This window comes from Chanodichthys erythropterus, chromosome 6, assembly GCF_024489055.1.
Source record: "Chanodichthys erythropterus isolate Z2021 chromosome 6, ASM2448905v1, whole genome shotgun sequence".
NCBI classification, from domain to species: Eukaryota; Metazoa; Chordata; class Actinopteri; order Cypriniformes; family Xenocyprididae; genus Chanodichthys; species Chanodichthys erythropterus.
Window position 1 is genome coordinate 33,524,279 of NC_090226.1, and position 17,794 is coordinate 33,542,072.

The 17,794-nt window shown below is 34.9% G+C and overlaps 1 protein-coding gene across 6 annotated transcripts in view; it reads right to left on the bottom strand.

Moving 5' to 3' along the window:
* lrp1aa (low density lipoprotein receptor-related protein 1Aa) overlaps positions 1–17,794 on the bottom strand; it is a 223,629-nt gene that overhangs the window by 165,882 nt on the left and 39,953 nt on the right. The gene's annotated exons all lie outside the window — the stretch shown is intronic.

Genomic DNA, 17,794 nt, shown 5'->3' on the forward strand with positions numbered 1-17,794 from the left:
CCTGCTGAGTAATTTTATTTAACTCAACTATTGTTTAAAAATGGCTATTGTTTGGCTAAAATGAACCCAAAGTATATTGGAAATTAATATTTATTAATACATTTAATGAATAATAATTAAACAATAAACATTTCTTAAATTGCTTATTAATAAATGTTCACCATTTGATTATTATTGCCTCTAGTAATTATGTGTATGATTTTTGATTTCCAACCTATTTTGGGTTCATTTTAAGCCAGCCATATAGTCATTTTTAAAACTACCCAGCACATTGGGCAAACATTTAACCCAACCACTGGGTTAAAACAACCCATTCGTTGGGTTTGTTCATTTTAAACCCAACTTGGGTTGTTTTTAACCCAGCATTTTTTTAGTGTACTATCTAATAAACATACACGTTTGAGTTTATATTAACAAGTCACCTTTAAAAGCTCATTTTAACTTAAGTAAATAAGTTTATATGTAAATACTTAAAGTAGTAAGTATACTAATATCACACAAACAGTCTCAGGTGTCATCATTAGTTAATGCATTAGCTAACTTTGACTAACAATAAGCAATATATATATTTAAGCATTTATTAATCTTTAATAATGTTAGTAAAATATAATTGTTTATTGTTAGTTCACAGTGCATTAACTCATGTTAACAGATGATTTTAATAATGTATTAAATGTTGAGATTAACAATAACTGTGCTAACAGTGTATGAGTAAAATAGCCTGAAGGAAGAAGCTGCTCTTGTGCTCCTGGATGTCTGGCGCTCAGCAGCGCCTGCCGGAGGGCTGGAGCTCAAACAGCTTGGGATCTGGGTATGTGCATTCTGTAATGATTACTTTCCGCCCATGTTCTGCCTCATTCTGTAGGTGTAAAAGGTGGTGGTAAGGGGGAACTAATCCTATCTGCTCTAACCTAGCCTTTTGTCCAACTTGGACCCGAAGCAATCCAGAAAGTTAAAAGTCCGATGTAAATTTCCTGTATGTCCGATGTAAATCTGTAAATTTTATGACTTGACAGGAGGGTGTTTAGAGGTTTAGTCTTTAGTGTAAGGTAGGAACACATCTATGCACAATGGCAATGCTGACAGCTCAGGTGCAGATGCAAATTTCCATCTGTCAAGAGGTTGGTGACCAATGGCATGATGGTGACAGAGAGCTGGAGAGTTGGAACCATTTCAGTTTTTAAACACGTTTTATCAATGCTGACATGGGATTGCATATCACCTTGACAGCTTAGGAACTTATGAAAGATCCTAGTTGTGGTCTACAGTTTGCCATTCAATACTGAAGAATGCCAAACTGAAGACCACAAATTCATGGGCCAACACCAGTCTCTGAAAAGACATTTTAAGCGCCGACAGGTCTGTCATTTAGTGCTCCTGGGATGATGGTGGAGCGTTTAAGGCAGAAGGGAATATGGAGGTGAGCTAGTCTACACAGTCTAGTCTTTTAAACAGCTCATGAGGTAGATTCAGTGTGATATTCTGAACTATGCTGTTGACACCTGAATGGAAATGCATTGGAAATGGGACTTCCTGAAAAACTACCCTTGAAACCCCCTTTGGAAAAACCTTAATCCGAGATGTTGGAATGACAGAAAGTGAATTTACTCAACAGAAACCTGTGAAGAGTTTGCACCAATGAAGACATTTGTCCAGGTTCATAGAGGGTTCATATGATGGAAAACAGAAGTCTTCTTGCTCTTATGAAATAATAAGCATAAACTGACAGAGTACACTCTAAAAAATGCTGGGTTAAAACAACCCAAGTTGGGTTGAAAATGGACAAACCCAGCGGTTGGGTTAAATGTTTGCCCAACCTGCTGGGTAGTTTTATTTAAACCAACTATTATTTAAAAATTGCTATATGGCTAGCTTAAAATGAACCCACAATAGTTGGGAAATTAAAAACCAGATGCATTTAGAGACAACAATAATAGAAAAGGTGAATGTTTATTAATAAGCTTTAATATTTTATTAATATAAATTTAATAGTTTAATAGTTTATTAATATACATTTATTAATAAGCAATTTAATAGATGTTTATTGTTTTATAATTATTCATTGAACATTAATAAATGTTCATTTCCAACATACTTCGGTTAATTTTAATTAAGCAATACAGTCATTTTAAACAATAGTTGAGTTAAATAAAACTACCCAGCAGGTTGGGCAAACATTTAACCCTACCGCTGGGTTAAAACAACCCAATCGCTGGGTTTGTCCATTTTCAACCCAACTTGGGTTGTTTTTAACCCAGCATTTTTTAGAGTGTAGTGGCTAAAAGTGATGTCCGGAGAGGATATTTGTTTTTAATGACCCTAGAAGTTTGATTAAACCAACAAAATATAAGGAAAATATTTTATATATTTTAAATATGAGGGAAAAACAAAACACTAAACTTGGTTTAGGTGTAATTATTTTGCAAACAGCTATAGGTTTTATCTTACTATGCGGGGAAAAAATGCATTGAAAAACAAAAAGTCTACAGAAAAAAAAGTATATATTGACTACAATATAATATAATTAAATTATTAATATTTTTTTGTTCATGAGTTCTTTGCATGCCAGCCTGGCCAATCGACTCCAAGTACAACTACACAATATGCTTACAAAATCTTTAACACATTGTTAGTAATATTTGAATAAATCGTGAAGATGTCAAACACAAAACTGCAAAAACAACCTGTTCTGAAACTGTTGTGGTTATGACATATAGTTATTGATAATGAATTTCAAATTAAAAATGTTCTGATATTTTCAGGATTGGAATGTCTATGGGAATCAGCAAACTGACTCATCCAGATGAATGGCGGTATAGTGTGCAACAACGGAAAAATTATTTGTATCTGTATTCTGATAAATCGGATCTGGATGATACATAAAAATAGTCCATTTTAAGAGTAAATTATGTTTCCTATGTTTTCTATTTAACAAATATGCCTTGTATTATTCATAAAATTATACATAATTACATAATTTATGCAAAAATAATTAAGAAAATAATACTAAATGGTAAACAAAAGTAAAAAGTCCTTTAGTATAGAAGATAGGAGTCATGTGTGTTTGGGACGGGTGGGACAAGCCCTGTCAAATCATGATTTGCAAAACCCCTGTACAGTACAACACACAGAAAGCATCTCCAATCCCTCATTATTCATAATTTAATTTATGCATGCAACAAAATACATTTGCGGATTTCACTTCACACGCTCACTAATGCGTTATAATTTTAGGTGATTATTTTATACAAGATTATTATCTTATACTTAAGCAAAAACAGTCAGAGAGCAAGTGGTAAGGTTTAACTTTGAATAATATTACAATATATTTTGAAGAAATTAAAAAGCTTAAAAACGACAGCATTAGAAATCAAAAGCCTTTGGCATGGTTGCTGTGGCAGGGGTCCTGTGAGTGTGAGGGATTGTGGACACCTTGCACAGGCGTGTGCTGAGACCATAAGCCTATTGTAATATTATGATCACATGTGGCGTTCCAGAGGATCTGGAGGTGGAAACGCTCGTCGAAGGGGAAACGCTCAGTCAAAAAAACCTCAGCCACATGGAAAACTCTGGAATAAGAGCCATCACATGGGGAACGTGACCTGGGGCCCCTGAAACAAGACCACATGCCACTCAAGACAAATGAGGCAAAGAGTGAGATTTTGAAATATAAAGACTGAATGTGGGAAACTAGTGCAGTTTTCACATGCAGACGTCTAGTTTATTTATCGTATTTATAGATCACAGATGCTTGAAGTTCTTTATGAGGATAATTCACTCCAGGTAAAACAATTTAGGGCAAGGGTCAACTATTTAGTGAAGGCGGATTTTAACTGAACGGCTGAATTGTGTTCTAGTAACAGTATTTGTCTTAAATATCAGGCTGACACGTGTGTTTTATTATTTTGTAGAAAAGAAACAAAAAACAAAAAAACAACAACAACAACTGCATGTATATTATAATTTTATATCATTCAATTTCTGTTTCATCAGGCCAAAGCAATGGTTTGGTATTTTTATGCTGTTTTTACATTTTTGATGTTGTTTTGATGCTTCATGTGTTTTTGATCATTGTTTTACTGGTCACACTTTTTCATGTTTCATTTGTAAACATCAGTTAATGCACTGTAAAAAATTGGCAAAGAGGTGGACAGCTTCTGGTCAATTTCCAGAAATTTACCTGGGGAATTTTGGAAATATTCCAATTTGGAAACTTATGGAGAATTTATGGAAATTTGTGGGAATTAATTGGAAATTTTGGGAAATTTATATACATTTTATATAAATGTATATAAAATGTATCATATACAAAATATAAACATTTTGTTTGGTCATGATAACATGAAACAACAGTTATTTTTGTGCATCCAATTAATTCTAATTTAGTAAATATGTCAAATAAATATATTTTTATTGCAGCCATTGTTATGCATGAGTTATTTATTTCAGTGTCACGTGATCCTTCAGAAATCATTCTAATATGCTGATTTGATACTCAGTTATCAATGTTGGAAACAGTTGTGCTGCTTCATATTTTTTGGAAACTGTAATAGTTCACTGGATTCACTGATGAATTAAAAGTTCAAAAGAACAAAGTCTTTAATATCACTTTTAATAAAAGTATTAATTTCTTTAAAAAACACCAAAATTCTGACCAATAGTGTATATTGTTGCAAAAGATTCTTATTTTAAATAAATGCTGTTATTTAACTTTTTATTCATCAAAAAGTATCATAGGTTATAAAAAGCACAACTGTTTCCAACATTGATAATTAAGTATCAAATCATCATATTACAATGATTTCTGAAGGATCATGTGACACTGAAGACTGGAATAATGATGCTGAAAATTCAGCTTTGATCACTGGATATAAATTATATTTTAATATATATTAAAATAGAAACCCATTATTTTAAATTGTAATATTATTTTACAATATTACTGTTTTTTTTTTCATTATTTTTGATTAAATGTGCATGTTATGGAGGAATGCACAGTGCATGCAGGGGGTGTGTCCTCAATAGCTCTACATGTGCTGTGTGTGATTGAGGAATGTGCAGGTTAAAATTGCATTAAAGATTATACTTGATTTTTTCAACTACATTTAAGTTCCCTGTTACAGGCTAACCTGCAATTTTCCAAATTCCCTGTTTATTTCCATATTCCCGTTAATTCCCATGGAAAGTTTCCAGCCTTGAAAATTCCCGGAATTTTGCAACCCTACTGTGAACTAACATGCACAATTATATTGCACAATTATACAATTCTACGAACCAACACTGACAAAATGCTGTAAAATATATTGTTAGTTCATGTTAGTTAATGCATTCATTTAAATCAATTAATTTCATATTATTTCAAACACAGTATCAATAAACAACAGGTTTATGTTGTGGCAAATTACCACAAAACTTAACGTGTGCGCGTTTATACAGAAATCAAAAATAAACCTAGCCGGAGGAATATTAATTAAAGCAAACAGTGACAACTAGCACAGGTATTTACTAAGCTACAATGCTATTGAAATGTGCAGATTTGACTGCATCACTGAATACATTTTTTCAAATAAAATCTTTTTTAAACAAAATTCTTTCTTGCAGGTGACCATAATCAGCAAAACTGGTCAGGACATTTGTGTAACACATACAATGCAAGCAATTATATCTGTATCACACAGCTGCATCTGCTGATTATTATATCAATAAATTAAAACAAAAAAAAATGTCAAAAAAAATAAATAATTCAAGGCTGAAAGCAACACTAAAGCTTCCATTTTCAAAACAAAATCCATTATAAGCATAAAAAATAAATAAGGTTTTGTTCTTTTTTTTAATTTTTAATCAGCAATGTCATTGCAATGGTTCCAATGATAATCTATTCTTTATATTATAGCAAATCAAAAAGCATCAGCTTTAAGTAATGTACCTTAAACAGACTGAAAAACAGTTAACTAAAAAAAAAGTCTATGTGAGCAAATGTGAAAGGGTTTATCACTGAAGTTTCTCTGTACGACTTCTGGTCAAATTTATACTAGTTTCTATTCTGCACTCTGTGGTTCACCCTAACCCAGCTCCGGTCAGCCATATAATAAATCTCTGACTGTCATCTGGCTGAGTGGAAAACAAACCAAACTGCAGCCAGACATACAATACACCGGCTGTGTTCAGAAAACTTCCTGCATACTGCCCAACATCCACTGTATACAGTCTATTATCTGCATTTTTGTGCAACAGTGACAGTCCAAATAATGGATCAGGAAACATGATAAAAACGACTACTTCACAGGGACACAAAGAGTATTTCAAAGTAATACTGGGATACAGAATTATAGTATGCAATTGCTTGTTTCGTGCCAGTGCCAGTAATTAGCTTATCTTCAATCAACTTAATATGAAGTATATTGCATTAAAAGTAATAAGGCATAAATAAACATTTGTTCTGAATACACCAGCATTTTGAGACTGAGACTGAGCTGATTTGGCAGCCACAGTTTGTGTTTTGCTGTGATGTTTATCAGAGTAGCAGCCACAGAACTGACAAAATATCCATTCTTCGAATGTAAGGCCCTGTCCACACCTGAGATTAAGATGCATTTTGGTCGATCGGATCACAAGTGGACGACGCTAAATACAGGAGTAAACAGGGTGTAAAACATTTTGAGCTTGTCCACTTTCAACAACTTCCAGAGGTAGTCAAAAACACATTCGACCGGATTGTTTTCATAATGTCTCATGTGGTTGAATGCGTTCGAACAGCCACTAAAGACCGCCTACTCTCGCCTGCTGACCTAATGCGTAAACATAATGGGAAGCGCTCTAGCCAGATGGGATTTAAACTTTGTCGGCTGAAGACCCAAGTTTGATTTGAAGATGAAAAATGTACCAAGCACAATGTTCTCTCGGGTCCATAGACCCTCCTCTCGAAGAAATCAGTACAGAAGTGGATAAAAGAGATGGATTAAAACACCAGGTCTAAACAGGTATGTGTCTGCCTCGTCCACTTGTGATCCGATCGATCAAAACGCATCTTAACTCCCTGAGGTCTGAAAACGCGCCGGCGCGTTTTGCAGGATTTTTTTCACATTGCAGCAAAACAGACTTAAAATACTCTGTCATTTCTTGTCATAGAGACATAAGTAATATATCAATTGAAACTATAGAATGTCTTCTTTTATTTGTATACACTCAGAGTAAAAACACAATGTTGTGCTTTTTGTAAAATAAAGAAAACTAACATGATGCGTGATCTCTCGTCTCCCTCTGAACGAAGACCCATCTGATAGTTCTCAGAAAATGAACTGTAACTTATGAATACTAATGACAAAAAAATGACACTTATGTCTAAAGAAACGTTGAAATGTCAGGTTTTAAATCGTGCAAGTCAAATCAAAAACAAACATTCTGTGTTTATGTAATCTGAATGAAAAGAGAGCCATGTCAGAAGTCCGTTATTCAGCTCATTATCTACTAATGCGGCCACGCCCACGGAGCCAGCGCTATTCAGACGCAAATACTGAGGCAATACTTGTATGCATTGTCTCAATCGTGTATTTATTGTCTTGAAAAGTGTTTATTTGGATGTTAAAGCCATGGTTCCTTTTCTTCTTATTTGTGGACTAAAGGTGTACAGAGCGCCCTCCAGCTGCAAGTATGAATTGAAAACACAGTATCCAGCACTCATAGTGATGACAATAATGAATAAATATTACTCCTCAGTATAGAAAATTGACATAAATATATAAGAATCCATTAATATTTCTCCAAATGTGTATGCTTTTAAGCTAAAAGGCTATATGAAATGCCATAGAGGTAACATAATTGTTCAGACACTTTGCATCACAGAAATGCATTATATTTTAAAGAATATAATAGAATACCATTATTTTAAATTGAGCTGAGACATTATTACAGAGGGTTTTTTTCACAGCCTACCTGACTGAAAGGCCTCATTAATATGCAAGTCATTTCAGGTCATTATTATGTGATTCTTTTGTCTTCTCAGGTGTAAATGACCCAATATTCATGATGCTTCATGCCTCCATGCATACTGTGTTTCTTGACAAAAAGTGTCTTACAAAAACCAAATCAATATATTGTTTTATATGAAGGAGTAGGCAGCATAATTTTTACATAAATCTGAAGCAAAAACTCTAGTCTACAACCTCCAATACCCAGAAGTCTTGTGAACACAGATTTAATATACTTTTTTGGCCTTATTTCAGTGACTTAAGTTTTTTGTTTTTTCAATAACCACGCATAAACATTATTCCTTCAAAAACACAAACATGTACATACATGTTCCTCACATTATGGTAGCCTAGTTTGTGCTGAATACAGTGCAATGATACTTGTGTCATTTATATGTTTATGAACAACTGAAAAAAAGCACAAATTTCAGGGCATGTCAAAACTTCTCCAAGCCCCAAATCAGCCTCAGACTCCAGAGGGTTAATACCAGGTGGAAACAGGGCCTAAAACACAGTTAAAGTACAAAATTTGTGCAAAAACGACCTTATATAGATGTGGCTCAAGTCTCCAACGCAAGTGGAATTATTTTCATCTGCTAGGTCAAAATTGCATGTCTGAGAAACAATAGCACTTCTTCGCAACAAGCCACAAATGGATGTTATGCATCAAAGTTTAATACTTTAAGTTTTGAATATAAACACAAAACTCTAAGTATGAGCAATAGTAATGATGTATTATTTTGCTAAATGTATACATTTTTGCTTATATCACAACATCTGATATAATGGCCTCCAAGACTCCTATCAGTGAAATCTACAACTCAAATTGTCCATATCAGACATTTCGTATAACTCATGCATATAATGGTAGAGTAATGTGCCGTTCCAGGTCACTTGTGCATTCATGCGTGAATAAGATCAATGCATGTCTTACTACTCTCTTTAATTGTTCATTAACTACAAAGCAGCCCAAACATAACATGAGAAAGTTTCCACACACAAGACGAATCATCAGCAGTTATTTTGCCAAGTACAATTTTCTATACAGACATGCAGCATTTATAACCGATGTCAGAAGAGCACATTTGTTTTAGGTTCCATAAGCAATGACAAAAACATAAACACAGTCGCAGTAGTGCATCCTATAGAACACAAACACATTACAGTGCAGAAAAAAGGCTTTCTTGCCCGCTGCTTTTGTTCTGGGCACGCCAAACTATTATTCAAACAAAAGACCTTACCACACTAACTATTAATAACATGTGTTTCTCTAACAATTGTTTCTCTTCAACCCCTCCTTAGATGTCCGCGGTTTCCAGCTGAGATTAATGATCCATAACAAGTACCCATTTCACATCATGAATGAGGATCGGATGTGAATTCTCGAGGCCTCACAACATCACGCAAACCATCCACATACCACCACCGCTGAGTGTTTGAAGAGGAATCCAAGAGTGTGAACTGGCATGCTACTTCTGAAATTCTTCTTGCCCCTGGATAACTCTGAAGCTCATTCAGTGAAGGAGTCTGTTTTGATGGGTCCCAGAGTCTCCAGCAGAATGGATCTTTATTGTGGAAGCGACACTCAAAGCCATTAAGAGCCGAGAACAACCTTGTCTAGTTTAAAATACCATTATATATTACATATTTGACTCGTGTTAAGCATTTGTTCTATTTTAGCTGATTGCATGCTCTTGCTGCAACTGTAACATCTTCATGACAACAGTTCATAAAAATTGGCCAGATGAAAGTATTTTCTTCTTTTTTAAAAGTTAAGCAACATTTGAAAACCAAGAATAACAGAAGCAACAGTCTTGTCACCCAGATGATAATATATAAGTTTGACAACACATCAGTGAAATATGAAGGCACCAAGTTTCTGTATCAATACATAAATGCTATAGGATAATATAACCAACCTATTTAAATAATTCTTAAATTTGAAAATCAAAAATAATAATAATAAAAAAATGTATTAAAACTATGAATAGACCATTCAATATTTATTGTGTAAAGTATTTACCAATACTTTTTAAGGTGCTAATTGAGAGTGTTACCATACTATAGGCTGTTTTAGGTGCATCTAACTGGAGTATACTGTTTTAGAAATTATATTGCTCCTGTACATTAGGATGACACCATAAAGACATTTAAAGGTCCCCTAGAACCCTATTTCACAAGGTGAAATATACTGTAAGTCTAAGGTGTCCCCAGAATGTGTCTGTGAAGTTTCAGCTCAAAATACCCCCTAGATTTTTTTATTTTTTTTTTATCATACAATGTTTTAACTGCCTATATTTTGGGGCGTAATTACATATGCGCCGATTCAGTGTGCGTCCCCTTTAAATGCTCGCGCTCCCCGCCCCCAAGCTGACAACTCTATAATACATTGCATAAAGTTCACACAGCTAATATAACCCTCAAAATGGATCTTTACAAAGTGCTTGTGATGCAGCATATCAGATCATGTAAGTATGGTATTTATTTTGCAGGTGTTTATACTGGGTTCTGAATGAGTTTGATAGTATGCTGCGGCTAACAGTGCTAAAGCTAACATTACACACTGTTGGAGTGATTTATAAAGAATGAAGATGCGTTTATACAGACTGCAAGCGTTTAAAAATGAAAATAAAGGCATGGATCTGGTCTCTGTGAATACAATGGAAACTTTAACCACATTTAACAGTACATTAGCAACATGCTAACGAAACATTTAGAAAGACAGTTTACAAATATCACTAAAAATATCATGATATCATGGATCATGAACAGCTATTATTGATCCATCTGCCATTTTCACTATTGTCCTTGCATGCTTTGCAATAGCCTACCTGCAGAACTTCCGATGATTCAGCTGTGCTCAGATCCAGACTGGCTGCCCTTGTGTAATGCCTTGAACATGGGCTGGCATATGCAAATATTGGGGGCGTACATATTAATGATCCCGACTGTTACGTAACAGTCGGTGCTATGTTGAGATTCGCCTGTTCTTCTGAGGTCTTTTAAACAAATGAGATTTACATAAGAAGGAGGAAACAATGGAGTTTGAGACTCACTGTATGTAATTTCAATGTACTGAACTCTTATTATTTAACTATGCTGAGGTAAATTCAATTTTAAATTCTAGGGCACCTATAAAAGTCAATAAGGGATCTTGAAATCAATTCTGTGAGACACGTAGCCACTGAAGGGATTTAATGTGATACCTCAGCTGAGTACGAGTCAGCACTCTTGCAGCTGCGTCTTCCAGCCAAAACACTTCTGCAGCAGTTAAGTCTCATATAAAATGTGTGAATGAGTTTCTCGCTTTCAGTTGGGGAGAGAATTTTGCATACTTCAGAGATGATAATATGCTGTTTTATAAACATTGCTAATAGAGTTTCTTAAAAATGAATTTGATGTCAAATATGATTCCCAAATTCTTATTGGGCTTCAGAGACAAGGACACTAATGGACGTTTCTCTGAAAATAATCAATATTAATTAGGTTGTATAATGTTCTAGTACAACTAGAACAGTGACGTCCAGCAGGGTACTAATTGATTCGAGGAGATCTGATGATAATTACATCAGCTAATGGGAACAAACATACTCGAGCTGCACGGTTCTGGATGAATTGAAAGTCATGATTTTTGTTTTAAAATAGAGATCACGATTCTCCCACAATTCTGAAAAACAGCTAAACAAAATGTAATTTACTAGAGGTTCGGAGAAAATGATAATTGTTGCAGACTAAAATATACATATATTTTTTTTAATCGGTTTGAATGTATGATTTAATGATTCACTCATATTATTTCATTGCTGGATGAATCAGCATTTTTGAATCAATCTCTTGAACGAATGATTCAATGACAAACACATTTTTTAACAATCACTTGTCACCACCTCACTGTAAAAAAAAAAAAAAAAAGAATTGTTGGTTTAACGTAAAGTAAGTTACCTGGTTGCCTTGAAATTTTGATATCACTGAAGGCGATTGGTTTAATCAACAGAAACACAAAATATCATGTTATCTGAACTACATTAATTATCTAAGGTGATTTAACAAAAGAAAAAATGTTATGATAAATCATGAAAATAATTGTTTACAGTGTTGTAACGATGTAATTGACACCATTTTTATTGTAATCCTTAAGTTACTTTCAACAGAAGTTTTACTTTATTTTGTTCGCCACCTTAGACATCAGTGTTTATATCCAAACAATAAACTTTTATGCCAGTACTTTTGTGATAATTTGAATTATTGTAAGACAGAAATAATGATACTGTGTGGTTGAAAAGATTATTTATGAAGCTGTTTCATACGTGACAACTGCTCTCTCCGGGTCAGCGGCAGCATCAACGCAGATCTGAATATTCAATGTGATTTTTCAAAGGTTTAATAGACACAGGCGAATCGTTGTCATTTAGCATTAAGCTTGCATGGATATTTAAATTGAGATTGTGATCATTTAACGATTAAAAACATACGTAATAAAAAAAGAAATAAAGGACCCAGAATTGAGACTTGGGGGACACCTCAAAATATCACATGGTTTGTGGAGGTGTGTGTGCCTCGTTCAACATACAGTACTTATCCCAAGCTACTTAATCAGGATCTAAACCAGTATAGGACTGGATGTGATAGGCCAGCACTGTTCTGCAGTCAAGCAGAATCTTGTGACCAACTGTGGCAAAGTCCATACGGAGACAGGATATCGTTATATATGTGAAATCACAATAATGCTAAAGAAGACATGCTGTGGAGGCAGTTGTGTGCTAATAGGTTCCACAGTGATCTCACAATGTATTATATTGCTGTAAAAGATCATGCAAATTTTCAATCCTCGTGTTGTAAGCCCTGCCTCTTAGAACAAATGCTACAGTACCTGTAAATGATCAGGTGTCGCAAGATTTAAACAAAGAATCCATCTGTTTAATTAGGCATTACTGATTTAAAGCAGGTTTGACACCAGTTGTGTTTGTGCTAGAGGGAGACAATCATGCATTCTGCATTTAAAGACCACAGATATTGAACTCTTGAATGAGTCAGCTAACCAAGTTGGTGTATGAACGATTAAGCATTTTAAGAATTCAATCTCTAAAGATAAACACATAGTTGATATTTTATGCTCGGTCCGTTTTTCCAGCTGTCAGATTTTAAACAACAGACTCTTCTCATCTCAGCGCAGCAGGTCAAAGCTCTGCTGTGAGATCAGAGCTCAGACCTTCAACCTGCTCAACGTGAGACAGATCTAAATGACTTTTACACACACGTGCTACATAGACCACAGCTCTGGGATGAAGAGAGGTTTGGTTGTGGGTACAGTGCAGGGTATTGCATCTAAGAAATCAATAATTACTTATAATTCTTAATCATTTAATTAAATGTTGTTGGGATTTCAGTTTACCATATGGAACAATTTAGTTTGCCCAAAAAGGACTGATGTTCCATTACAGAAGTTCATACTGACAAATCTGGAAGTTATGAAAATGTGGTGTGCATTCAAGCAATTCTGGTAAGAGTAAAATGTTATATTTTACTGTATATTTTGTCAGTAGCTGACAAAATATAAACCTCAGGGTGAGAAATTGGTCAACCAGCACAGTCTGATTTCAGGTTAATTGAAATCATCCCGATATTCATGATTTTATAACATCGAAATCAAATATCTATAAAGTAATATATATGTAATATATGGCCGAGCCCTACTCAATATCATTATGCTTTAATGAAATTACGCTTTTGAGTGAGACCTCATTTAAGATGGCTTCTCCAGTAGATACAAGATACATACATACATGCAACATATTGCATGTTTTAATATACACATTTTTGACATTTGACAATAAAAGAATGATAATTTTTTTTTTTTTTTTTTAAAAAGCATATCAATGTTCACATCTCATTGAAGCCCAGGACCGGTGGTACAAAGCTGTCTATTGTGTAGTAGTGTCCGCAGAGGAAAGCCACAGCAGCTGCAGTGGGCACAGCGACAGACTTCACTGCTAGCCATGGCCACTTTCACAAAAGACACAGTGAAATCCAGCCACGTAAATAAATAAACCTCTTTCATGGGGCAGATCTTCAATGATCTGACACATCTGCACTGAGGAATCCACAAACAGAGCACGTTTCCACACACATCCCGGTTAAGCATGATATTGGTGGTATATTTCTGCTTAAATTCTGTCATCATCCACTCACTTTTTAATGTTATTCTAAGACTTTCTGTCTTCATTGAAACACAAAAAACATTAGAAGAATCTCTGAGCTGAATAATGAAAGCATGAAAATGCAGCACACTTTGTGCATGAAGACGTTGCCTCATTTTTTAATTGTTCATGATTAACCTTTAACATTCATTAAACCTTTTCAATACACAGAAGGTTCTTTAGTGTAAAAAGGTTCTTCGAATTGTTAAAGGGTTGGTTCACCCAAAAATGAAATTTCTGTCATTAATTACTCACTCTCATGTCGTTCCACACCTGTAAGACCTTCATTCATCTTCAGAACACAAATAAAGATATTTTTGATAAAATCCAATGGCTCAGTGAGGCCTCTTTTGACAGCAAGATAATTTACACTTTCAATGCCCAGAAAGCTACTAAAGACATATTTAAAACAAAGTTCAACCTTAATATTATGAAGTGACAAGAATACTTTTTGTGCACCAAAAAAACTAAATAACGACTTTATTCAACAATATCTAGTGATGGGCGATTTCAAAACACTGCTTCATGAAGCTTTACGAATCTTTTGTTTCGAATCAGTGGTTCGGAGCGTGTATCAAACTGCCAAAGTCACGCCCCCCAGTGGTGAACCATTGAAATTTCGAAAAACTTATGATGTAACAAAGCCTTGTTTATTGAAATCACGTGAATTTGGAAACAAAAGATTCGTAAAGCTTCATGAAGCAGTGTTTTGAAATCGCCCATCACTAGATATTGTTGAATAAAGTTGTTACTTTGTTTTTCTGGTGCACAAAAAGTATTCTCATCACTTCATAACATTAAGGTTGAACCACTGCAGTCACATGTTTTAAATATGTCTTTAATAACTTTATGGGCATTGAAAGTGTTGATTATCTTGCTGTCAATGCAGGCCTCACTGAGCCATTGGATTTCATCAAAAATATCTTAATTTGTGTTCAGAAGATGAATGAAGGTCTTACAGGTGTGGAACGACATGAGGGTGAGTAATTAATGACATAAGTTTCATTTTTGGGTGAACTAACCCTTTAAAATGTTTATCACACTAACTGAAAGTTTCTTTGGGGAACCCAACATGTTTCTTCTATGTAATAAGAAACCATTTTTGGAAACTTTACTTTTAGGAGTGACATTGTGTCTCACAACTGAATGTAACAAGTTTAAATTAATGCATTTGTGAATCAGATTTGAGAGATATGGCGAAGGGCAATAATTCCAATGAATTAAAAATGTAAAACTTCTAAATACTAGATATAGTGCGCAAGTTCTTTTATGACATTTTTATCTTTTTGTCCTTATAGTAACTGGTCATCAAATATGTTCACTGTATGGAAAAAGGAAACTCAGAGATTCTTCAAAACATCGTTTGTGTTCCATGGAAGAACGAAAATTCTACTTGTTTGAAAAGAGGTTGAGTAAATGATGGCAGAATTCTTTTGAGAGCAGTGGAACATTTTACTAAAGCAGGGAGTAAGACGTCACATCGGCTCTCAAAGTATTAAGAAAAGACTGTCTAATTTTAATGCAAAGAGCGTAAAGGAGCGTCAATAGCCTGTAGCGCAGCTAAAATAGAGAACGCTGAAGACCAGGGTGTCAGTTGTCTATGTGTGTTGAGAGAGAGAGAAAGCGAGAGAGAAGTTTGAGCCCGAGACAAGCAGGTCATGAAAAAACAGCCGTTTTCCTCCATTCCTCTGGACTGGGTTTTAATGACTTCCAGACTAAAAGCAGCTCAGCCTGTTTCTCCTCTCCTCCTCTTATGGAGCAGATTCAGCCGTACTGCCTGTTCTCTTACCCAACACTTCTGAAAGCCACGCCAGATAAATAATTTCAAAGCATGTAATTGGTTGTGACGAAGAAGTAGAAACATTCCATAAGTCCTAATGCTGCTTCATGAACTGCGCCATTGTTTTCCAGGGCCAGATTTGGAGTAGCAAGTTAATTCTAATTATGTCGCTCGCCCTTCTCCCGCTCGCCTCATGATAAACTGACAGCACATTATTTGCTTAGCGCCTTTCTATTAGGCGGCCCTGCCAGAAAGGGTGCGAATGGAAAGATACTTCACACTCGCATACTTCGCACCCACTGCGAGTCACAAAAAACTTTCACCTCGACCTGAGATTAGAAGCTGTTGTTAAATTGATCTTCACTTTCTCGCATTCAAATGAATGTAAATCACGTGCAGTGCTTTGTGACTCTTTTTTTCAGTAGTTGTTTGCCTACTATGCGGAATGACATTTTTGCAGGTAAAACCCAGAAATAAGTTGCATTTTAGCACTTCCAGTTCCATCGTTCTGAAGTCAAATGATTATTTTGAATGGGATTTTGGTTAATTGCCTGAATAAGGTTTGTGATAGAGGTCTGCAATCCCCGACTGCAACAGTGTGCAGCGTACGACAAGAGTGCAGATGCGGGAGGGAAGATACTGAAATGCACGTGGAACAAAGAAATGACTCGTGGGTTCTCGCAAAATATAATTATCTAATAATAACAGCACACAAAAATCAGTCAGGGCTGTTTTGGCAGCAAAAGGGGACCAACACAATATTAGGAAGGTGCTCGTAATGTTATGCCTTATCGGTGTATGTTGGAATTATCACTGATATTCCTGTCAGATTTGGGCAAACAAACTGGTTAAAGTCAGTACATAGATAACAAAAAGAGGTAATCTGTCAACTGATGGCTTGTCAGCTTTGTTGATTATAATGGTGATCTAGGTTTGTGTTAAATAGGAAATAGGAAAACAGATCTGGTGCTCTCTGTGTCTTCTTAAAAGCTCACCATAAACAGATATAAGCAAGGCCAAATGAAGTCAATGTCATTGAAACTGATCAGACTAAACAAGCAGAGCGAAAGAACGTGTGCTTCAGGTCAAAGCCTTCTGGGAAAAAGAATGACCACTTAGAGTAACCAAACAGCGATACGTCCTATCAGAAACACGCAACAGCTGCGCACAGCCTGTGCTGGGACTCAGATTTCATTCAAATCTTCATCTTCTATTTTTATGAATAAAAAAAGTTATGTATAAATGGCTAAAAGCTCCAAATGAAGAATATTTTCATTTAATTAAATACTGATATTGTTTGTGTAAAAAGAAATGGTGTAAGTACGTTTAAAGGATAATGTAAAAATAAATACACGTTGCACATGTTTTTGTCACTTATGGACAAAAATGTATGCAGATCAGGCCTTCTGCATTTTCCCCTGCCACAGTACCATGTGGGCTTTTTACACCAAACATTTTCACTTAATCAACAGTTTCCGAGAAACTATTTATTATCCTTCAACAAAACTGTAAATCATACATATATGCAATATTTTACAGGGATTCACATAAAACACCATATCAACAATCTATTCTCATAATTGAAAAATGATTACATGTTGGATCAAAGTACCTCTAAATTCAATTTTCTATTACTGTTCGTAAAAAATATTGTATTATTCCTTCCTCAGTGGAACATCATAGTATATTGATCCATGTTTTCATGCTTTGGAAGTAACATCAAGAATCTAAAAATCTTCGATTTATTAAATCCTTCCGTCTGCAGTAATGGCCAAAAGTGAGTCCTGCCTAGGAAAATTGACATTGTCACCCTTTATTCAATTATTATTAACAATGTGTTAAGCATATTG